Source organism: Urocitellus parryii, chromosome X (assembly GCF_045843805.1).
Source record: "Urocitellus parryii isolate mUroPar1 chromosome X, mUroPar1.hap1, whole genome shotgun sequence".
Lineage (NCBI taxonomy): Eukaryota > Metazoa > Chordata > Mammalia > Rodentia > Sciuridae > Urocitellus > Urocitellus parryii.
Window position 1 is genome coordinate 29106134 of NC_135547.1, and position 27853 is coordinate 29133986.

The window sequence follows — 27853 nt, forward strand, 5'->3', positions numbered from 1 at the left end:
CTAAAATCTTAGGCAACTTGCTTAGCCTCTGTAGGCTTCAGATTGTCTTTAACTGGATTATTTCTAAGGACCAGCAATATTACATTCAACCTATGATTCAAAGGTTAGTTTAATGGTATGATGAATTAAGTGCTTGAGGAGAACAACTATCTTTCTTTAAACATTATTGTAATTTTTATCTTTCACTGATTCAGACTGAGTTTAATCCAGATAGGTAGCTTTGTAAGAGGCTGAAACAACAGTTTAGAGTCCAGTCTGTTTACATAAAAATGTAAAGTGGGCTGAGTCCTTAAACTAGAGATTGGGCTAGTGTAACTCAGTGGCAAAGTGCTTGTCTAAGATGCAAGAAACTGTAGGTTCAATACCCAGCACTGCAAATAAATAAATAGGTATTGGTGGGAGTTTGGGCACTATTAAGAGAATTTGGTCAGGTGCTTCTTACCTCTAGCTTTCTATTGCTAACATGGACACAAGACCAATGCAGAAAGACATTACAAGGTTAAAGAAGTCATAAACCTGGATTTTTTAGGTGAAATTTCTAGGTTTTCCACTTCTTGTAAGCCATATGGGGGTTCTACACCCTCTTGATCAAACAATGTATCTGTATGTTTGTCAAAATCAGCTCAAGGACTGTGAGTTTGAAACATCTCTTGTATAACATATTCTCTGTTATTCAGAATAAAATTAATGCTTTCATGGCATGACTGCTATGGTACTCTCAATTTGAATAACTCGAGATGAAAATTTCCTTTCATACACAACATATTTGAGCATAGGGAGTAGGGTACAGAGAAGAAACTTAAGCCAGTCATGGGTCTGAATTTATCCCAACCACCATACGTTCATACATTAATTTTCTGGAAACCAGTAGCATATCCTGTGAGATAGTTGGCTAAAATAATATGGGACCATAAAAGCTTTTTGTCTTTACATTGGTAAATCATTCCATACTACAAAGTAGAAACTAATGTAGCATATGACATTCTAATTTCTTGAATAGAAAAAAAATACTATGTATGACCTATGCTCATGTTAGAGAACACCCACCAGCTTCCTGCTATTCTTAGCACTATTGGTAATAATTAATGAATAGGAAGTGATTCTCCATGCCCAGTCCCTGTTTCTCTATGCTTCTCATCCAATTAATAGCAATATGGTTAGTCAGATTTTCATCACTGTAAAAAAATCCTGAGGAAAAACAACTTAAAGGAGGAAAGATTTACTGTGGCTTATGTTTCAATCCATAGTCAGCCAGCTATACTGCTTTGGAGCCTGAGCTGAGGCAAAACATCATGATAGAAAGGCATGCCAGGAGAAAGCTATTTACATCAAGGTAGTCAGAAAGCAGAAGGAGAAAAAGGGATCAGGAACAAGATAGTCCCCAGGGGCATGGTTCTAAGGACTCACTCCTTTCAACTAGGCCATGCCTCCTACATTTTCCAGCATCTCCCAGTAGTTCATTCAATTTATTAATCTGTCAAATAGATTGATCCACCAATGAGGTTAAAGCCCTCAAGATCTAATCAATTCCTAAAAGCCCCACTTCTGTTATTACTGCACTTTGGACCAATCCTTCAATACATGAGTCTTTGGGGAACACCTTATATCCAAACTGTTACAGCTACCCAAGTAAAATAAACTGATATCAACTTTAGGGAAGTTTTTATTTATTTTTTTTTGTAACCTTCGGAATGTAATATATACTGAGAAACATGTAAGTCAAGTGCTCAGAGCCATTATCACATACCATTAACTAGCTATAATACTCATGAATGTTCATCCAAAAAATGTATTCTAAAGCTTAAAAAACAACATATTTGAAGTATTACTCCAAGGTGTAACTTATATTTCCTCAATATAATTAGGAGACAGGATCTGTCCTAGAAAAGGAAATATCTCTCCAGGTAATAACCTGTCTCAGTTTCTCTCTGGTCTTCTATTACCAGGAGGTAAAAAAGAAAGATTTCAGTTCTGATGTTCTGGGTGCACTGATACTTGCAAGAACTGTCACTTGGAACATTCTTTAAGGTACATCCAAGGAACAGAGCTTCATGTTATCAGAGTCTGGGTTATTTGAAATATAAATCTTCATGACATTATTGCATTTATTCTAAAGCTTGCCCCAAACTGTCTAAAATGTTGTCTTGGCTATGAATCTCATTGTTTATTAAAATTCACATCATAAAGTATAATATACAAATATTAGCAAGATAAGGGAAATGTGTGAGATGAAATTGAAAATGATTAAAAAACAAAGTGAAAAATGAAAACAATATTCCAGAGGAAATAAATATTTTTAGCTCATTCCTAGAGAGATTTACACATGAAAACTGAACTAGGCATCACTCAGAAATAATTTGAGAAGTAAGCTGCTCTTCTGTGTTAGGACTAGAGGCCATGGAAAGAATATACAGTTTGGGTGGCAGGTATCTCATGAAAATCAAAGGGAGAAAAGTAGAGGAAATGTACCATGGGGTAGAAGGAAAGGGAAGAGGAGGGAACTACTAGGGAATGATATTGGCCAAATTATATTGTTACAGCATGAGCATGTGTTCATATACAACAATAAATCCCATCAATACACATAACTATAATGTACAAATAAAAATATGTAAAGAGAAAAAAATAAACAATTGTTCCAAACAAGAATAAAATGTAGAGTAAGAAGACAGTATCAAAATTAATCTATTATTACACAGTATTCTGAGCCCTTGTAACACTGTTTTCCATATCAATCTAAATACTTTATATGTGATCTTCCATTGTGGGATGATTTCTTTCTTCAATTAAGTGAATGTATATGATTAAGCACATATTCCATATATACTAATGTGTTAGTCACTGAAAATTCTGGAATAATTAGGATATATTCCTTGCCTAATGGAGCCTGCAATCTCATATTTCCCAGTATGTCCATAAAATCAAATCTGCCAATATATTTAAGACATGGCTTTAAACTTTTACCCAGTGAAAGTTTTTCACTACCAACACCAATTACATTATCACCATTATACCTTGTGAATGTCATCGATTTTATTTTGTTTACCCTCATATTGCCTCAAATATGTGTATGGAAATCTAAGCAGCTCAATTTTAAGTTCTTTGAAGTGATTGACTAAAATTTAAAGTGTGTTATGTTTTAGATATGTGGTATCCCCAAAAAGCTCATGTGTTCTGTGCTGCTTATCATATCCTGAGCTGCTTTCTTCCTCCATACCTTTCCGCCATCACTTTCTGCTTCACCTCAGATCCAGAGTAATGGAGTCAACCATTTATAGACTGAGACCTCTGAAACCATGAGCCCCAAACAAATGTTTCCTCCTGTACCTTGTTCTTGTCAAGTATTTGGTCACAGCACTGAAAAAGCTAACTAAAACAGAAGTTGATATCAAGAATGGTGTTGCTACTATGAATAACCTGACCATGTAGTTTGGAAAACTTTACAACTGATTTGCCAGGAGAGGAATTTTGAAAAGTTCAGAGATACAGGCTGTAAGAGCTTTAGATTACTGTAAGCAGCATTTAATAGGCAATTCTGATGGGAGCTCAAAAGAACAGAATGCTGATAGGACTGTGAACAATAAAGCCTGGGTTCATGAGATTTCAGAGAAGAAAGATTCTATTGGACAATGACATAGAGGCCATTTCTGTTACATTCTGGCAAAGAAGCTGTCTACATTTGCCCATGAGACTTTCTGTGAGGCTCAATTTAAACATAATGGACTATTTCATCCAGTGGAGGAAATTTCAAAGCAGCACAGCATTCAGGCAGTGGCCCAGATATTGCAGGTGGCTTTTGGCCAAGTGTATTGTGATAATCAAGAGCAGAAAACAGAGGTGAAAGATTTTAAAAACTTGCAGTTTGAACAGAAAAGTGCAAAGTAAATCTGGGGCTAAAAAAGGTGTGGTTGTTAAAGAGATTATAGCCACTAAAAAATGCTAAATACTTTACCCTGAGACAACAGTAAAAGTGACCTGAAGACATCTCAGGAATTGGCTGTACCATAACAAACTTAGGCTCAATTATGTGAAAGTAGAAATTCCTTTGAAAAAGACAGGGAAGGTGGGCACAATGCTTGTACTGGGAGACCTAGGAAATAGTTTCACCATGTTCAGCCACCCAGACATTCACTCAGAGGCTGTGGCAACCAGGGTTCCAAGAGGCATGGTTACTGCTTGAGATGGTGGCAGACCTCAGTGTCAACAACATAATTATAGTTCTGCAGGAATGCAGGATGCTGGAGTTAGGGTGACATGGAGACTTCCACTGAGATTCAAAGGAAGGCCAGGGAGGCCAAGCAAAGTATGTCTGGTTCAGAATTCCTGCAAGCTAACCTGAGAGGGTGATGGGTAAAGTATGAGAAGGAAGCTGCAGTGGAGATCCTCAACATTAAGGGATATCTGTAATATGGGACATCTGCTTAGAAAAGTTTTAGGAATTGAGTAGAAATAAGCCAAGAGAGAAGTCATGTGGATTGCAACCAGTTCAGTCATAGAGGTAGAGCTACACAAGCCCTTCAGAGAGTAGTCTATAATACCATGCACCTAGGGGCTGGGGATGTGGCTCAAGCAATAGTGCGCTCGCCTGGCCTGTGTGCAGCCGGGGTTCGATCCTCAGCACCACATACAAACAAAGATGTTGTGTCTGCCGAAAACTAAAAAGTAAATATTAAAAAAATTCTCTCTCTCTCTCTCTCTCTCTCTCTCTCTCTCTCTCTCTCTCTCTCTTTCTCTTTCTCTCTCTCTTTAAAAAAATACTATGCACCTCAGATGCTGGACATGGAGAAACAGGACTTGTTTGCCCAGCTGAATTTTGGTCTTACTTTGGTTCCATCCCCTCTTTCTATGACCCTATTCCTATGTTTTGAAATGGAAAGATTTACTCTATGCCATCATATATTGGATATGTGTTACTTGATTTTGATTTTTTTAGGAGTTCATGCTGAGATTTGCCTTGAGTCTCAGAGGAGACTTTGGACTTCGGCTTTTGGAGAAATGTTGGATTAAGACTACCAAGACTTTGGGAAATGAACCAAATCTATTTTGCTTTGTGAAATGGGGATGAGCTTTCAGGGACAAGAGATAGGACCTTATGCTTTGGATATGTGCTGTCCCCCAAAAGTTCATCAGTGAGGTATATTTACAGATAAAATTATTAGGATATGAGAGCTATAACCTAAACAATGGACAAACAATGGATTAATCCACTGGTAAACATTAACTGGCATGTAACTCTAGGCAGGTAAGGTGTGGCTGGAGAATATAGGTCACTGGGGGGCATGCCTTTGGGGAATATATTTTGTCCCTGGTGAGTGGGACTCTCTACCTCTGCTTCCTAATTGCCATGGCCTGATCTGCTTCCCTCCACCATTCCTTTCCACCATGATGTTCTGTCTCACCTTTGGCCCAACACAATGGAATCAGCCATTTATGGACTGAGACCTCTAAAACTGTGAACCCCCAAAAAACTTTTACTACTATAATTTGTTCTTGTCAGATATATTGGTCACAGCTGTGAAAATGTTGACTAAGACAATGTGTGTGTGTGTGTGTGTATGTATGTGTGTGTGTGTGTGTGTGTGTGTACTCACATATAACTTAATATTCATCAAAGGCCTTGTATATAATCAAGTGGTCAATTTCACAACTATTATGAAATTGATAAATCACATATTATCCTATTCCTAAATTCAAAATGTGTCTTCTTGTTGAGAATGATATAATTTATATTCACAAGAATACATCTGGTTTAGAGGGAAAATCATTACATATGATGAAGGAAGACATGTTCATGAACTGTCTCTCATTTCATGTGTGACAAATCACTTCAAATTTCTGAGTTCTTAATTCCTAACACTGTGAAAATGGGATAATAATAGTGGCTTTCACCTTCTCTTACTGTGAACTGAGAAATTAAATATTGTTACTGTTTTTCAATAAAATATTGTGTTTTATTAATACCCTTATTCGAGGGTTTTTTCTTTCTACAAAGTAATCTCCTTTCACTAAAGATTTCTTCAGATACCTTTACATTATGTTCATATACCAAAATAGTCCAGATCTAGGTTTCCCAGAATTTTTCATCATGTTTTAATAATAAATTCTCTCTTTAACAATATATAAACATATAATCATATGATTTGTTAATAAAGTTAACTACATATAACATATTTTAAGTAATAATTTTCCAAAATGCAGACTATAATAAAGTTCCCTGGTAAGAATTTTGTTTTTATGATTAAGAAGAACATTAAGAGTTGACAAACTTGGCTGGGGTTGTGGCTCAGTTGTTGAGTGCTTGCATTGCATTTGTGAGGCATTGGGTTTGATCCTCAGCATCATATAAAAATAAATAAGTAAAATAAAGATATTGTGTCCATCTATAAATAAAATAAGATATTTTTTAAAAAGAGTTGGAAAAGTTACATTAAACTTCTTATGGAAAAACATGGGAGCCAGAATAGTTGTTAGGACAAAGGATTCACACATGATGAAGGTGGGAGACAGGAAGCAAACCTCAGATCAGAAGGCTTTTCTTTATTTAATATTTAGCAGTGGAGTCAACTGGTGAAACCCTGGTGTGGCTCATTTTCATGGCAGAAAATGGTTGACCTGGCTGAAGCAAGGGTCTGGGTTATACAGGCTTCATTTAGGGTGGGACAGGATGTGAATAGGGAATTCCCTAGGGCTTATTGTATTTGCTTCAAGTGACCCATTAGGGTGGGAAGTCAGGTGTCAGTCAGGTAGAGTTCCTTTTCTGTTCCTTCTCTCTGCCAGAAATTTTAAATGGGATTTTAAGTGACAAAATCTTAGGTAAAATGCCCATGGACTTATTTTCCATATCCTTCAATAGTTAAAATGAAACTGGAGTTTTGAGATGAGACTAGATTCCCAACTTTGCCAATTTCCTTCTGAGTTCTTGTCTTGCAAAGTTAAAGAATAAAATACATAAACAATAATGGAAAGCAAGAGTAAACAGAGTAAGATTTATTTAAGTGAGAAGAGCAAGAACTCTCACCATGCAGGGGAGGATATGAGAACAGAAAAAAACATTTTGTTTAAGCATATGAGCTAATATGATTTTTGTGTTATGATCATGGATCACAATCTATGTTAAACTGACATTGAAAAAGTACCAAAGTCATTCCCTGTGTCCTTTAGCCCTTGAGTTTTAATCCTTCGTTTATGTTCCATTTAGGTTCCCCCCATGTTCCATTTTTCTACCCTTTGGGACAAAGAAGTTGGTATTTTATACTTGAAAAAGGCCTTAATGCCCATTAATATTTTTGGTTAGCCTGTTGGTATGGTATGCCTTTGAGTAAGACCTTAATTAGGGCCTGCCGCAGTCTGGCTGGGCACAATTCAGGAGCCACTTGTCAAAAGAAACAAACTTTATTTTTGGAACACACACACTGCACCATACAGCTCTTCAGGAATTCCCTAAGATCCCAACTGCCACCACTGGCTTCCCACAAGCCTCTCAACCTCCCCACTCCTCCTGCTCTTGAGGCCAATTGGCTGGGTTTCATGGGCGGGGCAAAAAAAAAGTCCCCCAGTGAGCAGCTCCGTGGTCTGAATGGGTGGGGAAACAGCCCAATGAGCATCACTGCAGAGGAGCCAATCAGTTGGCAGCTAGAAGTTTGCTGGGGCTGCTGTGAGCCAATCATCAGCTGGCCGCTGGAAGTTTGCTGGCAGCTGGAAGTTTGCTGGGGCCCCTTCAGCTGTGGCTCTCAACAAGGGCCCATTATCCTGACTGCTGGTTATTTTAGTAACTATTTTATTCTTATTCAAAAAATCTTGTGATCCATAATGGGGGGGGGCATGAGAAAATGGAGAAACTTTGATTGGGCAAAAGGTAGGGAGGTGTGGGGTGGTGGCTGGAGGCAGAAAAGATGGTGGAATGAGATGGATATCATTACCCAAGGTACATGTATGACTGCACATATGGTGTGACACTATATCATGTACAACTAGAGAAATGAAAAGTTTTGGTGCAATTGCGTACAATGAATCAAGCTGCATTCTGCTACCATATATACCTAATTCAAATAAATAAATAAATAAACAAACAAACAAACAAATAAATAATGGGTTTTTTAAATCATGAAAAATAACAAAGTTTATAGACTTAAACTTCCTGAATTCAAAACATTACAAAGCTGTAGCAAGTAACTGTAATATTGGACAAGGGCAGACATGTAGAGCAATGAAATAGAATTTAGAGTCCACAAAGAAATCCTAGCTATTGTTCATCAAGGGACTAAAGCTACTCAATGGGGAAGAAACAGTCTCTTCAATGAACAAATCTGTGACAAGTGTTTATCCACATGCTGAGAAGTCCAGTTCCAGTCCAAAACTCTGTCAGTGATGTTTCAGACCAGACCATAAGGAATTATAAACTTTTTCATTGGTATTCCTCATGGGAGAAAGGTTCCTTCCCTATACCAGGTTTGGTCATAGCCAGTGAATTAGAAGTTCTGAAGGGAGTTGCAGTTAAGGATTCAGTCCCATCCTCTACCTCTGTCTCCCATACTGGCCACACTGCTACACATATGTCTATTCCTATCTTAGGTACCTAAACAGAGATTTCCTCATCAAGGGACTTGAAGACACTTATATCCAGTAGTGAGTACTTTTCTACCCCTGGCCTTCCCCTTCTCTACCTCCTTAGCTCCTAGGTCTATCAGTAGGAGGCTTTTGTTGGGAATTCCTCATTAAGGAGATAATTCTTCATCTACATTTGACCCTATTCACTTTATACAATTCTGTGTGGACAAAAAGCATATTGGGGAAACTAGAACCTTCTTTTATATAAACATAATAAGTGAAAAAATTCTTGTTACTTTACTTTGGCTCTTGGTCCTAATCACTTTGATACCTGACAACTCATAATATACACAAATAAATGTAGTTGAGTCTCTACCTCACACCACATACAAACATGAATTTAAATAGATCAAAGATCATGCAAGAGCTAAACATTTAGAAAAAAAGCACAGGTATAAATTAACATAATCTTGTGTTAGATACTGACTTCTTGGGCATCAAAACACAAGTAAAAAAAATGAAACAAAAATGGATAATTTTTTAAGGAAAGTTAAAACTTCATGTTTCACAGGAAACCATTAAAAAGGTGAAAAAATAACCCACAGAATGAGAGAAAACACTTCTCAATTTTATATTTCATAATAAATTTATATCCATAATACATAAAGAATATTTACAATTCAATACAAAAAAGATAAAAAACAAATTAAAAATGTATAAAGATTCTGAATAGACAGTTCTCAAAAGAAGATACACAAATGGACAATAGCACGTGAAAAGATTCTCACCATCATTAGTCATCAAATAAATCAAAATCTCAATAAGATGCTACTTCACACCTTCTAAGAATAACTAAAATTAAAAAAATAGATAATAAAAATCTTGTAAAAGATATGGAAAATGTAAAATATTATGCATTGTTTTTGGTATTTTAATGGCTCACTGTGGACTGTGTCACTAAAGACTTGAAACAGGCTGGGGTTGTGGCTCAGTGGTAGAGTGCTCGCCTAGCACATGCATGGCCCTGGGTTCAATCCTCAGCACCACATAAAAATAAAATAAACATATTAAAAAAAGATTTGAAACAGAGCACACCAGCAATTCACCACTACTCACAAACTAAGATTTCAAAATGGAGGATCAACTACAGAATTTTCTAGCAGGAAACCTACTTTGCCCCTTCATCTCATTTGATTGATGCAATCAGAAGAATTTAAATGAGTTCCAAAATGAAATGATGCTGACATCCTGCTGCACACACTTTATTAAGTCTAAGGAAGCAAAATAAGTATCTTACTATTTATGAGAAGAAACTACTAGAGCCAATAGAGCCTAAGGAGGTTTGTAAGATTGACCAGAAGAATAAAATGGTGAATTATTCAAGAAAATGGATGATAATGTGTATAGGGCCCTGTCATCCATGAGGAATTACACTATAAGTACTCCATGAAGAACATGAACAGATGATGAGCTTAGGGTTGACTGTATGTGAAAGTCTTCTGTATTGTTACCAATAGCTAGTCTCTCAAACATTCATTCAGAAGACTACAATTAGAAGCAATATTCCAAAAATTTCATCCCAGCTCCTATCAGTGTCTATTTTGAGAATAACAGAACAGAGAAAGCATTATGAGGTTTTACTTTACATGGAAGATAACTTCTGTATTTTTCTTACAAAAGTTATTTTACTGTGATAATTTAAAAGAGATGTACATTTATCTGGTATGGTAGCACAAATCTGTAATCCCAGCTACTCAAAAGGTCAAGGAAGGAGGATCACAAGTACAAGGCCAGACTCAATAACTTAGTGAGACCATGTCTCAAAACAAAATTAAATTAAATTTTAAAAGGCTAGAGAAATGGCTTGTTGGTAAAGCACCCATGGATTTAGTCCCCAGTACCAAAAAGTAAAATAAAATATACATATAAAAATAAATCCAGCTTAATATCTCAGAACCTAACAGAGTCAAGTAGAAAAACTGATTTAGTTCTTTTTAGTTTATCTTTTGCTGTTTCTCATACAGCATGTGTCTAATACCCTCTTCCTCAAAAAAAAAAAAAAAAAAAAGTTCAGGGCCTTAGAAAATAGTTTGGCAGTTTGTCTGAAAGTTAAACATTTAGTAGTTGCAATATGACCCAATGATTCAATTTTCAGATTTAACTAAGAAATATGAAGACATATTTTGCACCAAAAATTATACATGGATGTTTGTTTCAGCATTACTCATAGTACAAAGGTAGAAGCAACCCAAATCACCATCAACACAGGAGTAGATAAACAAATTGTGGTACATGTGTGCAATGGAATACTATTCATTTATAACATGTAATGAAGTACTAATACATGCTATAATGTATATATTATATAATATATATCATGTATGTTATATATACATTATATAAATATATACATATATGATATGTGTATTATATACACATTATATACATATAATAATAATATAATGTATATCTATAATACATATAATACATCATATATAATGTACACATTTATATAATGTAAATAATGTATACATGCTATAATACATGCTATAATGGACCTAGTCAAGATAAGAAAGTTCCTCTTTCCTAGGGCATAGTTTTGACTCATCACAAGGTGTTTATCCATCAGGACTCTTGTTCCTGCAATTCAAGATGACTGCAGAAGAAAGAGAATGGCTCAGAAAATTGTCTGATAGGCAAGATGGAATCAAAATGGAGTTAGGTTAGTGACTAGGCTCTCCTTCATAAGTCTTTGTTATAATTCATGGGCATAGGTTCTTCTGTTGGAGTGATAGAAATATTTTATAAGTAGACGAAGGTAACATGAGACACTGAGAAAGTACTAAATGCTACTGAGCAGTTCACTGTAAAATGGTTAATTTTGAATTATGTAAATCTCACTTCAACAAAATAACAGTAGGCTATTAGTGTCTGAAAGGATTCTGATTGCATAGAGAATCTGTGAAGATTATCTACAAACACACACATCCTTAGCCTCATGTAACTTTCCTATGGGGCTGAGTGCCAACTATTTCAGAAACTGATATCCTAAATAAATTCTGAAAGTGTTCATATGAAATATTCACCCAAAAATGTACTCATTGATGAACAGTGCATAAAATTGTAAATATTCATCCCATGTCTCGCATCTCATGCCATCTAAATTAGTCTAAAACATGTGAATTGCTAACTCATTCTATCCTTTTACATTTGGAAAGATTTTCATTTTATAAATTCACCTTTCTTTCTTTCCAGAGGTTCCATAACAAAAACATCTGCAAGGCAAACAGTGTTTCACATGGACAAAGTGAACTCATTTTCATTCAGATATTTCATTTGTATTCCAATTCATCAATGCAGTCTCTCCCTTCCTCCCTCTCTTCTTCTTTACCATCTTCCACTTAGGGAGAAGTTGTCATATTCAATGCCATTTTGAAACATATTTTCATCTTAGAAAAATAGTCACCCACAGTAACTCTAACTCAACCTGACCTAATCTTACACCAAGAAAAAAATTCATCTTGAACTAAAACCCTGAAAAATACCTGGTTCAACATGGAACAGTGACCAGCATAAAGAATGGAAGTGATGACCACAAGGACCCTTCCTAACAATATCTTAATGCAAAAATTCCCCCACTCCCTTACTCCCCTATAATTTCCAAAGACTGTAAGTAGAATATGAGTCTCAGTCTCTTCTTCTGGGCCCCCATCTGTAGGTTTGTACTGAATAAACCTGTGGTATTTTTGTGCTGCCTTTCCTCACTCTTTATTTCCTTCATTGGGTTTTTTCCTTTCACTTCCTTCTCTCCTTCTAATATGCAAAGCAAAACCAAAAGACATAAGAACTGTAGGAAATAGGTTACAAAATGTTTTTTTTCAATATCATGGGAATTATCCCCTAAGTAATTCTGTATTTTTAAAACAATGTAAACTCCAGCATTACCATTAGACTGGACTGGTAAACATATAAGATCACCTGCATGCCTATTTTCACATTGTATAAAATTTATTAGCCAAATAAAGAATGTATCCTTCTTCTCTATAAAGAATCTTGTCTCCAGATCATACAAACTAGAAAAACTATTCACCCATCTATTTCAAAAGACCTAAGTCAAGTGAGAGAACATAGTGTCAGTAGTATAACAAAAAGATACATTGAAGGCCTCAAGAATCAAGGAGTTGTCTGTGCCATTTATCCCCCAACATCAAGCAGCAGAGCATGGCAAGAGACTCTCCCCTCACACTTGGAGAAGGGAAAGGAAATTAAGTCCAGAATTTAGACTTCAAACTCAGGACCAGTCCAACTAAGGTTAAATCCATTGCTGGGCAGGGTTCTATAATCACTACCACTTTAGAACAAGATCCTCAGATTGAGGACACCCATGGTGGTGCATGACTATAATCCCAGAGGCTCTGGAAGCTGGGGCAGGAGGATCAAGAATTCAAATCTATCCTCAGCAATTTAGCAAGGCTCTAAGCAACTCAGTGAGACCCTGTCTTTAAATGAAACAGAAAATAGGGCTGGGGATGTGTCTCAGTTGTTGAGTGCCCTTGAGTTCAATCCCTGGTACCAAAAAACTAAAACTAAAATAAAATCCTCAAATTGAGCCATAGAAACTGCTGTGTTAAACAGGCCACCAAGGGATTACTATGAACAACTCACCTCCAAATACAAGCAGAAAACTCATCGGTAAAAGTAAACATACAGAAAAGTAAATAGCTTTTGCAGTTGCATAAAACATTCATATCTTTAGTATGAAGATTAAAAACCAAAATAATTAAAATAATAATGAAAACATTAATATATTATGATATAGGCAATATGGAAAAAATGCAAAATAGGATATCAAAAAGTCAAAATGTGAAGAGTAGTGGGGTACAATTGTAGTATATTAATATATGCTGTTATTATATTTTCTCTCTTTTTGTTTCTATCCTAATCTTTATTATCTTGTTTAGCCATTTCAAAATGGCTTTCTATAATAAAAAATGTTTTTGTAAATCTCATGGTAATCTCAAAGTAAAACTTGTAATAGAAAATTCAAAAATAAAAAAGCAAGGATTCAAAACATTCTACTGAGATAGGAATTTGACAATAAAGAAGCAGAAAAACTAAGTCTTAAACAAGAAGCACCATGAGCTATTGGAGTACAAGAAAAACCCCATGAACTTTGAAATCCAAAACAAGCATTCCTGAGCAACACAGCCTCTGTGCCCATGCCCCTGATTGAGGGCTTTTTGCCTATAAAAAGTAATGAGAGTACAATGCATAAGTGCTATAAAAACTTATGCAATGATTATATCCAGATAACATTAATAAAATAACAATCACAGTAATAGAGAACAAATTAGTGATTCCTTGGGATTAAGTCAGGGAAGCACAAGTCATTTCACCTATAAAGAAGTAGAAAGGAGGAGTCTGATAATGGTAAAATTATGTATCTTGATTGGGATAGTGGTTACCTAAAGTTAACCTTGTGATAGAACTTCAAAAAATATGCCCTTCCCCTCCCCCCTCTAACAATTATATAACTGGTAAAAGCTGAATAAACAGTGTGGATTGTACTGATTTTTAAAAAACTGATGCAAAAACACTTAATTCTTCCCTGATTCCTAGTCCTGGCTCGACCCCTAGTCCAGCCTGTAGCATCTATCCCACTGTAAATATTAATACTTCACACCAAAGGGTTGCTGTCCCTGAGAAGATGGCCTGAATTCTACCTTTAGTGCATGTTTCTCACTTTACCTCAAAGATTTTTCTCCCCTCATATAGCGCACATTTTTCCCTAAATGTGTATCTGCTTGCCTAAATAAATCGGTTTGTGTCTCTGAGCGGTGCATGCTGCAATTCTTTTACAGCATGTATGCCAAGGACACAACTCAGACTGAGTTGAGGTCTCCTTCTCCCCAAACTCCTATAACCTTTGGTGACACTATTAGAGTAAACCAGTGAACCACAAAGCACAACTATAAGCGGGGTAGGGGGAGAAGGAACTAAAATGAAACTAGAAAATAAGCAACATAAATCTATAGGAAGACTTTACCTATTAATAATTACCTTCCAAGATGGCCACGAATAGAGTGCATCACACCCCATGTACCGTGTCACTGCACAGGTGAATAACGAGCTAGAATGACAAAAAGCTATCTTGTTAGGAATTTACAGCAAAATTAGGGTGCACCGAAACCTAGAGGAAGGATTTCCATCACCGAGGACCGGTTAATGAGTATCAAACGCGAGCCAACTGTGCGACCGGAGATCCAGGCTGACTGATCCGCCGTCCCCCACGCGGCCTGCCCCACAGTTACAGATGGCGGGGTGCTGCTGAGAAGCGACCAGCAAGCAGAGAGAAACAGTGTCACGGATTCTGTGCAGTCCTGCCAGCTGTGCCCTCACTGAACATCGGGCTGAGTTCGGGTTTGAGACGGGGAAGGAAGTGGTCCAGTTCTATCCCTCACAATGGAAAGTCCACCAAGGAAGCCAGCAGCCACCATCTTGGAGAGCTGACGTCACCACCACCAGTTTCTGACAGATTGCAACAATAAAACAGGTGTGTGTTACTCAGCCCATCTCCCAAATAGCGGGGAATTCCTATAAATTCTCTCCCAGGCTTTCTGGGGGAGGGATTATCAGAACGAGCCTGCATAGAGACCTGGGGAAAGGTAGAGACACCTGGCCTCCAACTCCCCCTCCCATCAGCGGTGAAAACGAAACCTGTCTTGCCAGCTCTGGGAGAGGGGCAAGTGGAAAAAATCAAAACAATAGGGTGCCGGTTTTCAATAGCCACCCTCCACACCCAGCAAACTGCAGGCCTAGAATACAGTTTGAACTGCCGAGAGGCATCACACAGGGGAATGCCGGGCTAGCAGGAGAAGCCAGGGGATGAGAGGCCAGGCCCTGGCGACTGGACGGCTAGAGACTGCCTGCCCGCTGGCGACCACCTGCCCGCTGCCTGCGCGACTGGGTGGCTAGAGACCGCCCGCCCTCAGGCGACCGCCCACGGCCCCCATGACTGGGCGGCTGGAGACCGCCAGCCCACCGGCGACCACGCGGCTAGACCCCGAGGTGCGGCCCAGCAGGTACGGCACAGAGACTCTAGGAAGAGGTCTATAGCCAGGCCTTCATGAAGTAGCCAACCGGGAGCTGAAACCAACCAGAGACAGACCAGTCCCACCCCTCCCTTCGGACACCCCGGCAAGGAGCCTGGGGCCCGCCATAGCAGAGAGGTGACGTCACCACAGTTCAGCCGACGGAATTCCTTCCCAGCAGAATCCACTTTAGCAGGCATAGTCTACCACCACAAAGGAGAGACAACAGAGATATACAAAACCAAAACAAATTTATAGGAGAGAGCAGAAATACAGCAATCAAACAGAGCTGGAAAGTAACGTGAACAACATGAAAAAACAAGGTAAAAAGGATTACAAATTACAAACAATGCAGGACAACTTAAATCTACAGGAGGACCTAGAAGCATTAAAAACAGGGATAGGGAAAGAACTCAAGGCATACCTAACTCAGATGGAACGGAATATTAGAGAAGACATGAGACAGCAAGTCCAAGAAATGAAAGTATATTTTGAAGACGAATTAAACAAACAAATTCAAATGGCAAAGAACGAGTTTACCAGGAGATAGAGATTTAAAAAAAATCAAACAGTAATCCTAGAAATGCAGGAAACTATAAACCAAATTAAAAACTCAAATGAGAATATTACAAATAGACTAGATCAAGTAGAAGTCAGAACATCAGATAATGAAGACAAAGTTTATCAACTTGAAAAGAATATAGTCAGTACAGAAAGGATCCTAGGAAATCACAAGCGATCCAAACAAGAGATATGGGATGTCATAAAAAAACCAAACTTGAGAGTCATCTGGATAGAAGAAAGTACAGGGGTTCAAACCAAAGGAATGGACAACCTATTAAATGAAATAATTCTAGAAAACTTTCCAGAGATGAAAGATGGAATGGATTACCAAATCCTGGAAGCCTACAGGACCCCAAACATTCAAAAGCTTAATAGACCAACTCCAAGACATATAATTATGAAGATAGACAACATACAGAACAAGGAGAGAATATTAAAAGCTACGAGAGAAAGGAGGCAGATTACATTCAGGGGTAAACCAATTAGGTTAATGACTCATTTTTTATCACAGACTTTGAAAGCGAGAAGATCCTGGAACAATGTATTTCAAACGCTTAAAAATAATGGATTCCAACCAAGAATACTGTATCCAGCAAAAGTAAGCTTCAGATTTGACAATGAAATTAAAATATTTCAAGATAAACAAAAGCTAAAAGAATTCGCAGCCAGAAAACCAGCACTGCAAAGCATTTTGAGCAAAATACTACAAGAAGAGGAATTGAAAAATAGCACCCAAAACTAACAGTGGGAGGTATCTCAGTAAAGGGGGAGAAAAATAACCAAAGAGGAAAAACTAGCCAAACTAAAATAAATAAATAAATAAACATGACTGGAAGTACAAACAATATTTCAATTGTAACCTTAAATGTTAATGGCCTAAATTCACCAATCAAGAGACATAGGCTAGTAACCTGGATAAAAAAAAAAAAAAAAAAAAACAAATCCAACAATATGCTGCCTTCAGGAGACTCATATGATAGGAAAAGACATACATAGGCTGAAGGTGAAAGGTTGGGAAAAATCATACCACTCACATAAACCTCGAAAGCAAGCAGGAGTGGCCATAGTCATATCGAATAAAATCAACTTCAAACCTAAGTTAATCAAAAGGGATAAATAAGGACACTATATACTGTTAAAAGGAACCATCCACCAACAAGACATAACAATTATCAATTTGTATGCACCAAACAATGGTGCTGCAATGTTCATAAAACAAACTATCCTCAAGTTCAAGAGTCAAATAGACCACAACACAATAATTATGGGTGACTTCAACACACTGCTCTCGCCATTAGACAGCTCCTCTAGACAAAAGCTGAATAAATAAACTATAGAACTCAATAACACAATCAATAACCTACACTTAACCGACATATATAGAATATATATCAACCATCATCAAGTGGATACACTTTCTTCTCAGCAGCACATGGATCCTACTCAAAGATAGACCATATATTATGCCATAGGGCAACTATTAGTAAATATAAAGGCCTGGAGATAATACCATGCACCATATCTGATCATAATGGAATCAAACGGGAAATCAATGATAAAAGAAGGAAGGAAAAATCCTGCATCACCTGGAAAATGAACAATATGTTACTGAATGATCAGTGGGTTACAGAAGACATAAAGGAGGAAATAAAAAAAATTCTTAGAGATAAATGACAATACAGACACAACATACCGGAATCTATGGGACACAATTAAAGGAGTTTTAAAAGGGAAATTCATTTCCTGGAGTTCTTTCCTCAAAAAAAGAAAAAACCAACAAATAAATGAACTCACACTACACCTCAAAACCCTAGAAAAGGAAGAGCAAAACAACAGCAAATGTAGTATAAGAGAAGAAATAATTAAAATCAGAGGAGAAATAAATGAAATTGAAACAAAAAAAACATTGAAAAAATTGATAAAACTAAAAGTTGGTTCTTTGAAAAAATAAATAAGATCAACAGGCCCTTTGCCATGCTAACGAAGAGAAGAAGAGAGAGAACTCAAATTACTAACATATGGGATGACAAAGGCAATATCACAACAGACACTACAGAAATACAGATGATAATTAGAAACTATTTTGAAACCCTATATTTCAATAAAATAGAAGATAGTGAAGATATCGATAAATTTCTTAAGTCATATGATCTGCCAGATTGAGTCAGGAAGACACACACAATTTAAACAGACCAATAACAAAGGAAGAAATAGAAGAAGCCATCAAAAGACTACCAACCAAGAAAAGCCCTGGACCGGATGGGAATACAGCTGAGTTTTACAAAACCTTCAAAGAAGAATTAATACCAATACTTTTCAAGCTATTTCAAGAAATAGAAAAAGGAGCTCTTCCAAATTCATTCTATGAGGCCAACATCACCCTGATCCCGAAACCAGACAAAGACACTTCAAAGAAACAAAACTACAGACCAATATCTCTAATGAACTTGGATGCAAAAATTCTCAATAAAATCCTGGTGAATCGAATACAAAAGTATATCAAAAAAATTGTGCACCATGATCAAGTAGGATTCATGCCTGGGATGCATGGCTGGTTCAATATACAGAAATCAATAAATGTTATTCACCACATCAATAGACTTAAAGATAAGAACCATATGATCATCTCAATAGATGCAGAAAAAGCATTCGACAAAGTATAGCATCCCTTTATGTTCAAAACACTAGAAAAACTAGACATAACAGGAACTTACCTCAACATTGTAAAAGCTATATATGCTAAACCTCAGGCTAGCATCATCCTAAATGGAGAAAAACTGAAGGCCTTCCCTCTGAAATTTGGAACAAGACAGGGATGCCCTCGCTCATCACTTCTATTCAATTTAGTTCTTGAAATACTAGTCAGAGCAATTAGACAGACAAAAGAAATTAAAGGCATGAAAATAGGAAAAGAAGAATTTAAATTATCACTATTTGCGGATGATATGAAAATATATCTAACAGACCCAAAAGGGTCTACAAAGAAACTGCTAGAGTTAATAAATGAATTCAGCAAAGTGGCAGGATATAAAATCAACACGCATAAATCAAAGGCATTCCTGTATATCAGCAACAAATCCTCTGAAATGGAAATGAGGAAAAACACTCCATTCACAATATCCTCAAAGAAAATAAGATACTTGGGAATCAACCTAACAAAAGAGGTGAAAGATTTATACAATGAAAACTTACAGAACCCTAAAGAGAGAGAGAGAAGAAGATCTTAGAAGATGGAAAAATGTACCCTGTTCAGGGATAGGCAGAACTAACATCATCAAAATGGTGATATTACCCAAAGTTCTCTACAGGTTTAATGCAATGCCAATCAAAATCCCAAAGGCATTTCTTGAAGAAATAGATAAAGCAATCATGAAATTCATATGTTAAAACAAAAGACTCAGAAGAGCAAAAGCAATTCTAAGCAGGAAGTGTGAATCTGGAGGTATAGCGATACCAGATTTCAAACTGTACTACAGAGCAATAGTAACAAAAACATCATGGTACTGGTACCAAAACAGGCAGGTGAACCAATGGTACAGAATAAAGGACACAGAGACCAATCCACAAAATTACAACTTTCTTATATTTGATAAAGTGGCTAAAAGCATGCAATGGCGGAAGGATAGCATCTTCAACAAATGGTGCTGGGAAAACTGGAAATCCATATGCAACAAAATGAAGCTGAACTCCTTTCTCTCACTGTGCACAAAAGTTAACTCAAAATGTATCAAAGAGCTTGATATCAAATCAGAGTTGCTGCGCCTGATAGAAGAAAAAGTTGGCTCCGATTTACATATTGTGGGGTCGGGCTCCAAATTCCTTAATAGGACGCCCATAGCCCAAGAGTTAATAACAAGAATAAACAAATGGGACTTACTTAAACTAAAAAGTTTTTTTCTCAGCAAGAGAACCAATAAGAGAGGTAAATAGAGAGCCTACATCCTGGGAACAAATTTTTACCCCTCACACTTCAGATAGAGCCCTAATATCCAGAATATACAAAGAACTCAAAAAATTAAACAATAAGATAACAAATAACCCAATCAACAAATGGGCCAAGGACCTGAACAGACACTTCTCAGAGGAGGACATACAATCAATCAACAAGTACATGAAAAAATGCTCACCATCTCTAGCAGTCAGAGAAATGCAAATCAAAATCACACTAAGTTACCATCTTACTCCAGTAAGATTGGCAGCCAGTATGAAGTCAAACAACAATAAGTGCTGGCGAGGATGTGGGGAAAAGGGTACACTTGTACATTGTTGGTGGGACTCCAAATTGGTGAGGAAAATTTGGAAAGCAGTATGGAGATTTCTGGGAAAGCTATGAATGGATCCACCATTTGACCCAGCTATCACCCTTCTCGGACTATTCCCTGAGGATCTTAAAAGAGCGTACTATAGGGATACTGCCACATCAATGATCATAGCAGCACAATTCACAATAGCTAGACTGTGGAACCAACCTAGATGCCCTTCAATAGATGAATGGATTAAAAAATGTGGCATTTATATACAATGGAATATTACACAGCACTAAAAATGATAAAATCATGGAATTTGCAGGGAAATGGATGGCATTAGAGCAGATTATGCTAAGCGAAGCTAGCCAATCCTTAAAAAACAAATGCCAAATGTCTTCTTTGATATAAAGATAGCATCTAAGAACAGAACAGGGAGGAAGAGCATGAGGAAAAGATTAACATTAAACAGAGATGAGTGGGGGGAGAGAAAGGGAGAGAAAAGGGAAATCGTATGGATATGGTAGGAAACCCTCAATGTTACACAAAATTACATATAAGAGGTTGTGAGGGGAAAGGGGAACAAAACAAGGGAGAGAAATGAATTACAGTAGATGGGGTAGAGAGAGAAGATGGGGGGAGGGGAGGGGGGATAGTAGGGGATAGGAAAGGTAGCAGAATACAATAGTCACTAATATGCCATTATGTAAAAATGTGAGTGTGTAACCGATGTGATTCTGCAATTTGTATTTGGGGTAAAAATGGGAGTTTAACCCACTTGAGTCAAATGTATGAAAGATGATATGTCATGAGCTTTGTAATGTTTTGAACAACCAATAAAAAATAAATAAAAATAAATAAAAAAGGAAAAAATATATAATAATTACCTTCCATGTAAATAGATTAATTCTTCACTTAAAACATATAGAGTGACTGAGTAATTTAAAAAAAATCCCACAATCTATTGCTTATCAGAAACCAATTTTACCATAAAGGAAACATATAGATTGAAATTGAAGGGATGGAATAAGATATTTCACGCAAATATAATCCAAAGAAAGTGAGGAGCAATCATGTATAGGTCAGATAAAATAAAGTTCAAATCAAAAGTGATAAAAAGGACAATAAAGGTCATTATATAATAATAGAAGAGTCAATTCAGCAAAAGTGAATAACAATTATAAATATGTATGAACCAAATATAAGAGTACCCAAATTTGTTATAACAAATGAATAGATCTAAAGGCAAAGGTAGACTCTAAGAAACACTAAAAAAAGTTGAAGACTTTTGCACCCCACTTTAAGTAATGAGCACATCATATAGACAGATAATCAAAAAAATAATAAGTAGAATAGAATTGTATCCTAGAGCAAACAGACTTAACAGGCATCTGATCTACAGAACATTATATCTACCAGATATAGAACACTCATACTTCTCACTGGTACATGGAATATTCTCCAGGATTGAACATATGATAGACCAAAAAAATAAGTCTCAACAAATGTTAAGAAACTGAAATCATATCAAGTATCCTTTCTAATCACTATTCACTAAAATCAGAAGTTAATAAGATAAACTTTGGAAGTTATACAAAATATAGAAATTAACAATCTTATTCAGGAATAACCAATGCATCAAGGAAATAATAAAAAAGACAAGTTTAAAATTACTTGGAACAAATGAAAATGGAGAAACATAGAAAAAGAACCTATGGTTAAATCAAAAGAAGTATTAAGCCAAGTATAGTGGTGCATGCCTGTAATCCCAATGTCTATAGAGGCTGAGGCAGGAAGATCATGTGTTCAAAGCCAGTCTGAGCAATGTTGAGATGCTAAGCAACTCACTGAAACCCTGTCTCTAAATAAAATACTATATAGGGCTGGGGTGTGGCTCAGTGGTCGTGTGTCCCGGAATTCAGTCCCTGATACATCCCTCTCAAAAACAAAAAGAAAGGAAAAGAAATATTAAGAGAAGTTTACTGCAATTGACACCTACATCAAAAAAGCAAAAAGATATCAAATAAGCAATTTATCCCTGCATCTTCAATAACTAAAAATTAAGGAAAAAACAAACCCAAATTAGTAACAGAAAAATAATAAAGACCAACATAGAAATAAGTATAGATTAAAATGTATATAAAGGGGCTGAGATTGTGGCTCAGCGGTAGAGCGCTCGCTTAGCACGGGCAGGACCCAGATTTGATTCTCAGCACCACATAAAAATAAAGGCATTGTATTGTGTCCATCTACAAAAAAAGATATTCTCTCTCTCTCTCTCTCTCTCTCTCTCTCTCTCTCATATATATATATATATATATATATATATATATATATATATATATATATAGTATCTCTGGGTCTGGGTCTTTTATTCTGTACCATTGTCTATATGTCTGTTTTGGTGCCAATACCATGTCATTTTTGTTACTATAGCTCTGTAGTATAGTTTAAGGTCTGGTATTGTGATGCCTCCTGCTTCACTTTTCTTGCTGAGGATTGCTTTGGCTATTCTTTTATTTTTCCAATTGAATTACATGATTGCTTTTTCTAGTTCTATGAAGCATGTCATTGGGATTTTACTAGGAATTGCGTTAAATCTGTACAACACTTTTGGTAGTATGGTCATTTTGACAATGTTAATTCTGCCTATCCAAGACATGGGAGGTCTTTCTATCCTCTAAGTTCTTCTCCAGTTTCTTTTTTAGTTTTCTATAGTTTTCATTGAAGAGTACTAGTAGTCCTAATCAGAGCAATTAGGCAAGAAAAAGATATAAAGCACATCTAAATTTGAAAACAAACTTGTCAGTGTGTGTAGAAGACATTATATATGTATGAAAATGCCACCAAAATATTACTAGATCTAATAATAGAATTCAGCAAAGTTGCAGACAGAAAATCAACATACAAAAATCAGTCGTGTGGTAGTATGGCTATATGCCAACAGTGAATTTTCTGAAACAGAAATAAAGAAAATAATTCCATTAAATGAGTGAATAAATTTAACCAAACAATAAAAAACAATGATGAGAGCAAGTTAGAAGGATACAAGAAAAAAGAAAGATATCCTGTGTTATGAAATAGTATAATATAAATAATTTTTACATTTCCAAGATGATCTACAAGATTGAATAAAAGATGTTCAAGATGATCTACAGATTGAAGAAAATCTCTATCATGATACCAATGACATTATTTACAAAACAAGGAAAAAATTTTAAAATATTTTACCACAAAAATCCCAAATTGTCAAGACAATCTTTTTTTTTTAAAGAGAGAGTGAGAGAGGAGAGAGAGAGAGAGAATATTTAATATTTATTTTTTAGTTCTCGGCGGACACAACATCTTTGTTGGTATGTGGTGCTGAGGATCGAACCCAGGCCGCACGCATGCCAGGCGAGCGCGCTACTGCTTGAGCCATATCCCCAGCCCTCAAGACAATCTTTAAAAAAAAAAAGCAAGAAGCATTATACTAACTTCAAAATATTGTAAAAAGCTGTCATAACTAAAGTAGCATGGCATCATAAATAAAGATACATAGACCAATATAACAGAGAGATAAGCCTAAAAGAAAATCCACACCTCCACAGCCCACTGATTTTCAACATTCTTTCAAGAATCATATTGAAGAAATGAGCGTCTTTTAAATAAATGGTACTGGGAAAATGGGATACCCAAATGCAGAAGAAATTTTTTTTTTTTAAAAAAAACCCTCTTTCATAAAAACTTACCCAAAATGAAACAAAGACTTAAATGTAATGGCTGATGCTATAAACTACCAGAAGAAAATACAGAGGAAATACCTCAGGATATAGTAACGGGTATGGATTTTATGTACATGATCCAAATAGTACAGGAAACAAAAGCAAAAATAGACAAATGTGACTATATTAAACAAAAAAAAACAACTTTACACAGCAAAGAGAACAACAAATAGCATTAAGAAAGAACCTAAAGAATGAAAGAAAATATTTGTATACTATATATCCAACAAGGGATTAAATCCAGCATATATAAGAAACCCTAAAACTCAATAACAGAAAACAAATAACCTGATCAAAAATGGGGAATAAGCCTTAATAGATATTTCTCAATGAGGTCATATAAATAGCCCAGAGGTACTTGAAAAAATGCTAAATAACACTAATTATCAGGGAAATGAAAATCACAACCACAATGAGATATCACCTCACCACAGTAAAAAGTGTTACCATCAAAAAGTCTCAAGATAACAAGTGCAGAGAAGGATATGAAGAAAAGAGAACCCTTGCACACTGATGCTGGAAATGTAAATTAGTTCAGTCATTATGGAAAGCAATATGGAGGTTCCTCAAAAAAAGTATAAGGAGGCTGATTCATTGTGGGGTAGGGAGGGGGATCATGGAAGGAATAGATGAACTCTAGATAGGGCAGAGGGTGGGAGGGGAAGGGAGGGAGCAGGGGATTAGCAAAGATGGTGGAATGTGATGGACATCATTATCCAAAGTACATGTATGAAGACATGAATTGGTGTCAACATACTTTATATACAATCAGAGATATGAAAAAATTGTGCTGTATACATATACTAGGAATTGTAATGCATTCTGCTGTCATTTATTTTTTAAAAGTCAATATAAAAAGAAGAAAAAAAATAACTACTTTATGACCCATCAATCCCACTACTGGGTATATATCCAACATAAATGAAATCAGTATGTCAAAGAGACAACTGCGCTCTCATGTCCATTGCAGCACTATTCACAATGACCAATGTATGGATAACTTTAGCATTAATCAACAATGAATGGATAAAGGAAATGTAGAATATATACACTGTGGAATGCTATTTAGCAACAAGAACAAAATACAGTCCTGTAATTTGCAATAAGAAGGATGGAACTAGAGAACATTAGGTTAGGTAAAATAAGCCAGGCCAGAAAGACAAATACCATATAATCACACTTATAAAAGGAATCTAAAATAGTTAATTTAATAGAAAATAAGAATAGAATACTGTTTACCAGAGGCTGGAGAAAGTAGTGGGGAAAGCTGAGAAAGATTGAGCAATTTTTACTAAGCCACAGTTGGAAAATAGCAAGAATTTCTGATGGGCTATCATGCCCACTAGGGTTATCAATGACAACAATACTGTACTATATAATTTAAAAAAATGGTAAGATAGGATTTTGAAAAATTTTATCATAAAGAAATGATAAAAGGTCTGAGGATATAGATTTAACCAGAATTAAACATTACAAAATGTGCACAAGTATCAAAGCATCACATATTTTTTGTTTTATATATCAGTTAATTTAAATTTACACTGGGTACAGTGGGAGACACATGTAATCCTAACAGCTGGGGTGGCTGAAGCAAGAGGATTGTGAGTTCAAAAGCTAGCCCAAGCAACTTAGCAAGGCCCTAAGTAACACAGCAAGATCTTGTCTCCAAATAAAATATAAAAAAAGGCCTGGTATGTGGCTTAGTAGTTATGCACCCCTGAGTTTAATGTTGGTACTAAAAAATTATTTAAAAAGAAACTCAATTTAAATGCAACTTTGAAAAATCATTTAAGAATCTGTGTAAAGAACTTAATATTATTAGCCACCATTAAATGCAAAGTGTTTATTATTATTTTTTACTAAATAATGATCAGTTTTACAGATATTGCTTTGTTACACTCCCCTTCTATGGAAGTCTTCCAGTGGTTGTAGTTAGAATTGCTCAGAAGCAACATGAAGTTCCTATGGTATAAATTATTGATGTGAAACATATGTTAGATCTAGTCCCCTATGTTTGAACCTCTTGTGACTCTGAGCAGAATGCTAACAACTAAGATCTAGTAAACCAAATAAATTGAGAACCATTAAATCTGATATATCCTAGAATATGTGAATGTGTATACATATTTTTATTTGTACATGAATGTACATATTCCATACCATGCTCCCTTCTAACTATCTATTCATGTTAAAGACATCTACTTCTGTAAATTAAAGCGGACTAAAACATATTCAGCTCTGAGATTTGCTTCCCAGAATTATATAATATAAATCAGCAGAATAGCAATAGCATAATTCTTACTACTGGGTTAAAAGCCTAGTCACATAGCATGTCCCTGTACCAGCTGTAGGGGGATAGTGGACTTAGAGAAGCATTTCTCTCTCTAAAAAGGTGTGTTTTAATGCCTTGATACCAAGGTGACAGGTTCCTTAGAAACACAGTAAGACAAAGATGATATCAATCCTAAATAAGAATGCCTTAAGTGTGCAATTATTCTATTAGCTCACAGAAGAATACTTATTCTAAATTGTTTCTTTTATGAAATGTAGGGCAGGTCTTTCTATTTGGCATTGCATTTTTACTTCAATTATCTTGATACTATACTTAGTGAAAAGAGAATATTTAGTTAAGTGTAAAATTATACTTATCCAACTGAAGAAAAGCCTGATGTATTCATGGATTACTAATTCCTGAGAAATCTGATAAATGACCTACCTCTATTACATAAATAAAGGAAGGTATAAAATTCCTCAAACAATTACCCATTTATCTATATTTTCTTTCTGGGAGAGAACAGTTCTCACTGAACAAGTTGAAGGTGAAACAGAAGTCAAGTACCTACAATCCTCATTTCTCTCAGTATTCTTCAGTAAAAAATTAGAATTGGCTACAATTTGAAGTGTAGAGGTACTTTTATTAGTTGTTACTGCATAGTCTTCCACTGGTCTAATGGCTACTGTTTTAGTTTGCCCATGCTTCTTAATATTGTAATTTCAAAGAAAGCAAGAAGAGGAGGAAAGGGAAACTGATTATAATATACATCTGAATACATATTTTAATGATGAATTTCTATAATTTCTTGAAAAATCACCAGAAAACTATGAGGAATGAAGAAAGTCAAATAGCCAAAGACTATATACTACATGGTTTCAGTTACTTGTTATTTTTTAAATGACAATGTTGTACAAAAGGTAACGAATGAAGGGAGGCAACAGAATAAGGAGTGGTAGAGATGAGAGGAATTACAAAAATGTGTTGTACTCTATAAAATAGCAAGGTGACAACTGTGGTGATGAGAATATCTGTATCTTGACTGCTCTCAATGCCAATATCCTAGTGTTAACATGGCATTAAAATTTCCCAATATGTTACCAAGAAGGCAAACTAGGTAAAATATACAAGAAATTTTTCTATGATTATTTCTTATATTTGCATGGAGATAAACAATTATTTCAAAATAAAAATCTTAAATAAATTAACTGCATGTCTTCTAAAAATGAACAAATAGAAAACTTAGATTAAAAAATAATCATTATGCAATAGTTTGGACCTGGAATGCCCCCCAAAAGTCCATGTATTAAAAGACTTGTTGCCTGACCATGGAGCCTAGAAGAAAGAAATTAGGTCATTAGGGGTATGCCC